Raw genomic sequence first — 8,409 nt, 5'->3', positions numbered from 1 at the left:
CTTGGGCTGTTGGGGCAGCTCTGTGGGCCACTCAAAAGATCCAGGAACCATACCACGGGAGGTAAAAAAAGAGGCCGATGGCTTCTAGGCAGCTGCCCAGGGGATGTTGGTGTGCTCCCCAAATGGTTAACTACTGCTGCACTGTTTACCAGTCTTTCCATCAAATGATTCACTCCCCATGGGCTAATGTTCTTTTTTAAGGAAAATATTATGCTGTCTTAAAGAAAGATGACACTACTGACCCACTATTGGTAGAGCCCTGGTTTATTCACTTATTCGTTCAAAAAACATTTACTAAATACCTACAATGTACACTTCAATTAATTTCAACTGGCATTTCTTAGAGGCCTACTGTGTGCCAGGCCCTGTGCTGGGTGCTGAGAATACAAAGACAAAAGCAAACCAGTCCCTACCCTCAAGGAGCTTCTGTTCTACGGTGGGGAAAGAGGCAGGGGTAAGAAGGGAGAATATTTCAGGTACAGAGGTGTGGTAGGAGGAATATCGACCAGGATCTCTCAATTATCCCCCAAGAATTAGCTGGACTAATTCTTTTCTATAAACTGTATTGAAACTGTCCTTAAGACTTAATTGGCTCAGAGAACTAACAGTTCTAGCCATTGGAGTCACTCTGATGTTTAGTTGATACCCTGCTGGTAAGGTGCCTAGGCCCAAGCGATTCCCCTGCACTCACTACTTTATTCTCTGGGGAGGGAAAGAGGATTAAGTTCATAGTTTAGCTTGATTCCCACATGACACAGTTCCTGTTCCAGGTCCAAACCCTCAGTTCAGGCTCATGTCCCAGGTACTATGTCTTCTCAGGGCTTCCAAGCTGGGCTGGCCACACCATCCACCCCCAGTTCTGTCTCCAACATTGCCATGGCTCAAACTCCCAAGTCCCATGAGGATCACCACTGGCACCTGAAATTCAGAAGGACAAATACCACAGGATAGAAACAAATACCCCAAGTCCCATGGTGGGGGTGGGGGTGGGGGTGGGGAAGAAGGAAAGGAGGGGAAGACATATCCTTTCCCAGTTCAGTTCTGGAAAGAGCTGATGAGAGAGCAGCAGAAAGAGCTGCAGAAAGTAGCAAACCACCACCACCATCACCACCACCGCCACCACCACCCAAGTAAGCCATCAGTTCAGTCTCACCAGTTTTGAAGATACAGGCAGCGAATCAGAGGAGGCTACCCCCACCCCTGTGGTGGTGTTGTTTGTTCTTCATTTTTCCGAAGATGACCAATGGCATCATGGGTGGTGTCTTGACTTGTGCCTGAATTGGATTTGAGTGAGGCAAAGTTGCATTAAGTTGTCAGCCTCACTCTCTCTTCCTGAGTCATCAAAGTTCAGTGCCAGGAAAAAAATCAAGGCCACTGGCGATGGCTTGGGATGCAATGGATTACCTTCGGGTCTTGAATGTCTGACCAGAGCATTCCACAGCCACCTTCATGGTTGTTAGAACAAATTGTTCCCATCTACCCATTCCCCCAGGGAAAGTCTGCACCTGCTTGGGGTAGACACCTCTGTAACTCATGTATGGGTTTGAGGCCTCCGGGTTACCATCAACCTGGTTTAGGGGTATGGCTGCTGTGAATGCTACAGTTCTTGGAGCCACAGGTGAGAGATGGGTGAATCAGGTGGACACCAAAGGTGAATAAGCAGCCCTGAAAAAGGCTCAGTAGCCCTCACACCAGAGTGCTAGTCCTCCCTGGACACCCCATACACTGGTCTCCACTACTAATAGGGGGTGCAGGACTCCATGGTACTTGGACTGGGCATGCCCAGAGCCACTCAGGTTATAGAAGCTACCATCCATCCTTATCCATGTTCTTGGACATGTCTTGGATGGGATGTGAAATACACTACTGGAGAAAATATCTTATCAGTAATGATTAATTTGAATAGCCCCACTTTCAGCCTGTACTGCCTCTCGAGGTAATGAGTTTCATAAGTTTAATTATACATCATACACAATGTATGCAATGTAATGTGGTAATGAGTTTCATAAATTTAATTATCCATCATACACAGGGTATGTAATTCTAGGTTTGGCATCAGAAGCACAGGTTCAAATGCAGTGATTCAGGCATCTCCCTAAGGCTTCTCTCCCAAGTGGTATAGATGGGTTGTAATAGGAGGGGGTTCTCTATCTTTGGGGTACATTGCTGAATCAATATCCTTGAAGATATTGTTCTCCAAGCATCCTTAGGAAAGGTGGCAGGTTAAATCTTTCTTTATTCTTGGTGTGCCAGGCTTACATCATTCACCTGCCTGGCTGTGTGCTGCTTTTGAGAGTAGGCGACCCTTTTACGGCTTGAACACCATTAAGCAATTTAAGAGTAAATGTTCAGTTAATCTCATGCTTCTTTCAAAATGAAAAAAATACTGGACTTTTTTCCCACCTTCTTTGTGAGAGTGTTCACTTTCAGTCTGGGGATGTGTAATGCTAGCAGCGGGGGAAAAAGAGCTAGCTCTCCAGGACGACTGTGGCTCAAATAGCAAGAAAGGGCATCAGATCAGTAATAATCTTGACTCGTTTCAGTTCTAGAAGGCTTAGTCCGGACTGAAGGTTGATTTGAATAATGGTTGCTCTGTCCTGTGGTGGGAAGAAGTTACTCCCTGCTGGGTCCAAGTTACTCTGGGCCATGGGTGAGAAGAGTCTACAGTAATTATCTCTACCAATGGGACAAGTTAACCTTCCTTCATATAGTAGCATAAGCCACCTTAAAAGAAAATCAAGGATAATTTCCAAGGAAAACAGAAATTGTTCAGAGCCCCACTCTTCTTTCCTTTTCCACATACAGAGATAGTGAAAGCATGGCAGAGTAGACAATGGTTGGGGCTCAGAGTTGAGAAGACTCAGGGTTCAAATCCCACTTTTGATAGCTTCTAGCTATATGATTCTCAGCAAGCCATTTAATCTTCTCTGAGAGCCTCAATTTACTTATCAGTAAAATGGGTGTAACCAATGCACACAGAACCATCACTAGGCCTGGGAGAGTACAGGTGGACCAGGGCACTCCTCCTCTCCCTCTACATGAAGGGGACCCTCTCAGCTCTAACCAGGATCAGGCCTAGGGAAGCCTGGCCATTAAAGGGAAGGACCTGGCTCCTTTTCACTTTCTCTATTTAAGCTTCCAACACCAGAGCCCCAGAGAAAATTACTTAAAACTTAGGTTTAGCTCATGTCTAGAGCCTCACCAAAAAAGGAGAGGGAGAATAGAAAGTTATAGGATAGCTATTTATTTCTCCCACTCAGAAGTGCTTAACACAAAATACTCCAAAGCATGCATTAACCAAGATTTAAACAAGTAGGAGTAATGACAAATAAACACTGTCACACTCTCCCAGGGGGATGATCATTAAAACATCAAAATATGACACAATTTATGGAACTGCTAGATTGACATTTCACATTTTACCTAGCCTCTGCACTGTTTAAACAGCTTTCTCCAGGTCCATATGGGGTAGCAAGTTAGACCAGGGCTTGGTGATCCTCCTCCAAGAAGGGCGGAGTTGTAGAATATTCCTCCTGCTGTCAATCAGCTCTGATTTATTGACTCAAAATCTCCAGACCACTTTAATTCACAAGACTGCTTTCAAGGTTGGACATGTCCACCTCAGAATTGAAGTTGTCAACTGTGCTAAAGAAGGAAACACACACACACACACACACACACACACAAAGTTAGTGAGAGGCCCCAGGTCCAGACCCAGGTTCCACTAGTCAGGACACGTACCTGTTTCTAGGTATTCCTAGCTGCCAACATAAGGGAAGGCACCCTCGATCCCCTCCATGCAGACACTCACAGAAAGAGTTAGCAGTGAGGTCAGTCCCTTTAATGCCCAAGTGAGCAATATTCTCCACCATAGTACCAAGGGATGAATAAGGAAGTTGGTTCATCATCCTAAAGCATCCGAGTCCTTCAGCTTGAGGCTTCATGGGATGTGCCCAGGGGTGGGCTGGATGGAGCCAGCAAGAACATGGGCCTCGTCTCCTGACACGGCTGAACTAGATGGCATGGAAGGTCTTTTCTAGCTCTAAATCTACGGTCCTGTGTCGATGATCATTATCTTGCCACATGGCCATGTTGCTCCTATGCATTTGGGGTCATATTTCCATGTTCGACAACTGATTAAACAGGTAGCAAGTAGCGTCCCACTGAGTCCAAAGGCTGCTGGGGATGATACCCACTAGAAACACAGTGCATCGCATTTTCAGTGAATAGCATTCAGCTTTGGGGCTTTTCTCTCTCTTCTTGCAAAGAATTACCAATTAATTCAGCCAGTTGAATGCTGCAGCTGCTGATGCAAATCAGCTTGTTAACAGTCTAGGTTGTCAGAGCACCTGTCTCAACACATAAGCTCTTCAGCATGAGCAAAGTCCCCCCCCCCCAACCTGTTTACAGACACTGGAGGTAAATGGAAGGCATTATCAGGACTTCTTTGGAAATCTGGCTGAAGGTATTGCTAAGGAAGTTAACACAATTACCCAGGCACTAAATAGGTTATTTTGCAATAATAGAATAATAAGAATTTTTAAAACATTACAACTTTTCCATGGCAACCCTCTTAGGGATAATCGTGCCTGCAGAGCAGACTGGACAGTAGGGCCACTTTCCCCCCATACAAGATGAGTCACAGTGCTATTCGAAGGATTTCTTGGGCATTACTAATATAAACATTGATGGTCAACATGATAGAGTAAGTGGTGGACCTGAGTCAGAAAGGGCTGGGTTCAAATCCTTCCTTTCACACTTACTAGTTTATAAGATTATGAGCAAATAATTTCTCAGAGCCTCAGGCAAATCTCTAAGACTGATTGGCCACCTCATAGGGCGTTCTGTGCCCCTAGCAAATACCATGGCCCACCCACTGAGTTAACAAGAAGCATGTCCTTATTTGGGGGAGGGAGGAGCCAGGGGATACCATTCAGGAGGGACAGAGAACTGAGGTGGGGGGAGGGGGTAGAGCTTGCTATCTGGATGTTTCCTACTGCAATTAATTATTCTTACTAACCAGCTGCTACATATACTTTTGTTTCTATGCTGCTGAAGGATTGTAAATGTTGTTGGAGTCATCTATATTCAGAGCCCTGGTGCAGAACGCTATTGGCCCCACCTTAGTTACAGCTCTGGAGAGAGGTTGCTATCTGCCTTGGTCCAACACTGACAAAAATCACAGTTCCTTGATATATTACTTGTTAATGTTGTTTATCAAGTGATTTGTTAGAGGGAAAAAAAAAACTTAATTACCTTTATAATTGGTTGTGTCATACATCACTGAAAATATAGCCAAACTCTTGATTATCCAGACTATTGGAAGGAAGCCACAATAGCAGATAATACAAGAGTTATTCCATTTGGTTTGAGACTACATCATATAATTTACCCTCAGCAAATTTACAGTCATCTTCATATTTTGCTTTGGCTAAAATTAAAACGAATTGATATTTGCTCAGCACGTACCAGCTAATGGAGAGGGGAAGGCCCAGGTAGGCTGAATAATCAGGGAAAGCCTTGTTACTAGGAGCCAGGAGGCCTGGATTCTAGTTTGGGTTCTGTCACTAAGTAGCTGTGTGATGTTAGGCAACTCACTTGGCTCCTCTGATCCTCAGTTTCATCATTTGCAAAAGGACGAGGTTGAACTCCATAGCCTCTAAGGACCCTTCCAACTCTGATGCCCTCTGCTTTTATGAAGTCTTAAAATCCTGATTATAAATTTGCAACAAGAGAGGATTATTTACATATGGCGGCACTTTGCCAGTTCCTTTCCACTCTTTTCCTTAGCCCCACATTCAATCACTTTCCCTTCCTACTTCTCCTGTTGCTACCCTGATACTAGTCCTCAGTGGAGAGTCAGAGAGGGAGGGGTAGAGCATTACACAAACAGCCTCCATCTATCCAGGCTCCAGTATCCAAGATTTCAGGAGAGCCACTTGAGAGGTTAAGAAGGGTGTGGTCATTTATTTCTAGCTGGGGAAGCTGGAGGTATCAGCAGAAGGAGTTTCATTGAGGAGGCACCAGTTACACTGAGCAGAAATGGTGAGGAGACCATGCCAAGCATGAAGGAGGATTTTACAGGGATAAATCATGTCAAATCTTACCCCTGGCCTTAAAAATAAACTTCCCAAGTACAAGATGGGGGTGAGGAGGTTATAGATTCTTTTCTAAAAAGATCTAGGGTTTTAATGGTCCCTTCCAACTCAGAGATTCAGTGATTCTAACAGCAAGTACAAAGGTCAGGGGTCAGGAAATGGTGGTCAGAATGAGACCAGAGAGAAGGAGGGAGAGGGAGAGGGAGAGAGAGAGGAAGGAAAAGGAGGGAGGGAGAGACAAGAACAGGGAGAAAGAGGAAGAGAGATGGAGGGGAAGAAGGAGAGAAATAGAGGGGAGAGAGAGGGAGGGAGAGAAAGAGAAGGAGAGAAAAAGAGAGATGTGAGGGGGGGGGAGTGTTTTTATTAAGTGCTTACTATGTGCCAGGCACTGTGCTAACAGTAATTACAGAGTGAGCATTTCTCTAGTGCTTTCAAGTTTGCTATGCGCTTTACAAATATGATCTTATTTGTTCCTCAAAACAACCCTGGAGGGAGGTGCTATTTTTATCCTCATTTCACAGAAGAGGAGACTGAGACCTGAAAGAAGTCAGGTGATTTGCCCAGAATCCTCCAGGAGCTCACATTCTAATGGCAGGTGGTGGGGGCGGCAATGGAGGGGGCAGAGGAAGGCTGCTGACAAGGGGATGGAGGAAGGAGCCCAGCGAGTGAGTGAGCCAAGCTGGGAGTGAGATGGTCAGGGCAGGGGCTCCTCCTTCAAAGGCAGGCTGGCCTAGGGCAGGGCTATCTTGGCAGAATCAAAGGGAACATTTAGAAGACTGTGCCAGTAGTGCAGAGCACAGGGAATGGGACCTGAACCAGCGTGACAAGCAGTAACAGAAAGGCCCAGCTGGAAGAATGACTTCAGAGATCAAATCCACAGGATTTGGCAACTAGTTAGTGGGTGTGAGAGAAAAAAGTCCCAGAAGACTCTGAGGTTTTGAACCTGGATGATCAAGAGAAAGGAACGGGGAACTGGGAGAAAGGATACATTGGAGAGATTAAATTAGAAGGATAGATTAGAGGCGGCCAGGGGGATAGAGCACCCGGCCTGGAGTCAGGAAGACTCTCATCTGCCTGAGTTCAAATCCGGCCTCAGACACTTCCTAGCTGTGTGACCCTGGGCAGGTCAATTCACCCTGTTTGCCTCAGTTTCCTCACCTGTAAAATGAGCTGGAGAAGGAAATGGCAAACCACTCCATCTCTGCCAAGAAAACGCCAAATGGGGCCATGATGTGTTGGACATGACTGAACAACAACCACCTAGATTGGGGGAAGGGACAAAAATGAGCTCAATTTGGGACATGTTAAGTTTTTAAGTCAGGTGGAAATGGTGGCCTGGAGCTCAGGGCAGCAGGCAGTAGCTATGGATTTGACAACCGTTGGCTTACAGGTAATCATCAAATCCTGGGAGTGGATGAGATCACTTCATGAGGGAATCTAGAAAGAGAGAGAAGCAACCTGTGGAAGGAGCCTTCTGAGAACATCCACACTTAGGTGGTATGATGTGGAAGATTAATCGGGGAAGGCAATTAAAGGAGCAGAGAGGAAGAAAAAGAATCAAGGAAAGACTTGTGCATTACATCCATGTCCTCCCCTCACATCTGTTTTCTTTCCTCTCCTATGGAATAAGGTCCCATTCCCCTGCTCAAGAACTTTCACTAGCTCCCTATTATCTGTGGGATAAATGACAACCACCTCAGCTTGGCATTTATAGCACTTCACAGTCCGGTTTCATCCTATGTCACGCCCTCTGTGTTTCAGTCAAACTGGGTCTTCCCTGATGTTCCCCAAATGTGTATTTCATCTCCTGCCTCCATGCCATGGTATAGACTGTGCCCCACACTTGAAATGTACCCCCTTCTCATGTCCATCTCTTCCAAACTGTAGCTTCCCTCATGGCTCCGCTGAAGCACCACGTCCTGTGGGAAGCCTTTCCTGATTCCTTTAGCTGTTCGTGTTTACACCTGCCTTCTCCTCAGATTATTTTGTATACCATTTAGCTCTTTCCAGGTAGTCCCCAGGAGAATATAAGCTCCTTGAGGGCAGAGACCTTTATGTTTTTGTCTGCATCCTCAGCCTCTAGCACATAGTAAGTGCTTGATGGGATCTGGAAGCAAGTTTTCCTGATTCCAAGTCCAGTATGCTATCCACTGCTCCTCATTGCCAGCTCATGTTTTTGAAAATTTCAGCCTGATATGATTCACTATGAGGCCTGGAGTTTAAAGAAAAAAAAAGACTTTTTTCCAAAGGAAAAAGAAAGAGGGGTTGGCAAGACCCATTATCTCTTGGAGGGGGCTAAAAGCATCCTTCA

At 45.5% G+C, this 8,409-nt stretch overlaps 1 long non-coding RNA gene across 1 annotated transcript; it reads right to left on the bottom strand.

Annotated features, from left to right (window-relative positions):
- Positions 1–421: 421 nt before the first annotated feature.
- LOC118832556 lies at positions 422–3,631 on the bottom strand. The gene is made up of 3 exons (XR_005009210.1): positions 3,424–3,631; positions 1,154–1,274; positions 422–918 (listed from the first exon to the last, which is right to left on the bottom strand). It is a non-coding gene; the product is annotated as an uncharacterized LOC118832556 (long non-coding RNA).
- Positions 3,632–8,409: the final 4,778 nt, after the last annotated feature.

The sequence above is a fragment of the Trichosurus vulpecula genome, chromosome X (assembly GCF_011100635.1).
Source record: "Trichosurus vulpecula isolate mTriVul1 chromosome X, mTriVul1.pri, whole genome shotgun sequence".
Taxonomy (NCBI): domain Eukaryota; kingdom Metazoa; phylum Chordata; class Mammalia; order Diprotodontia; family Phalangeridae; genus Trichosurus; species Trichosurus vulpecula.
The sequence above is the reverse complement of the archived record's forward strand: the minus strand, read 5'-3'. Positions and strand labels throughout refer to the sequence as shown.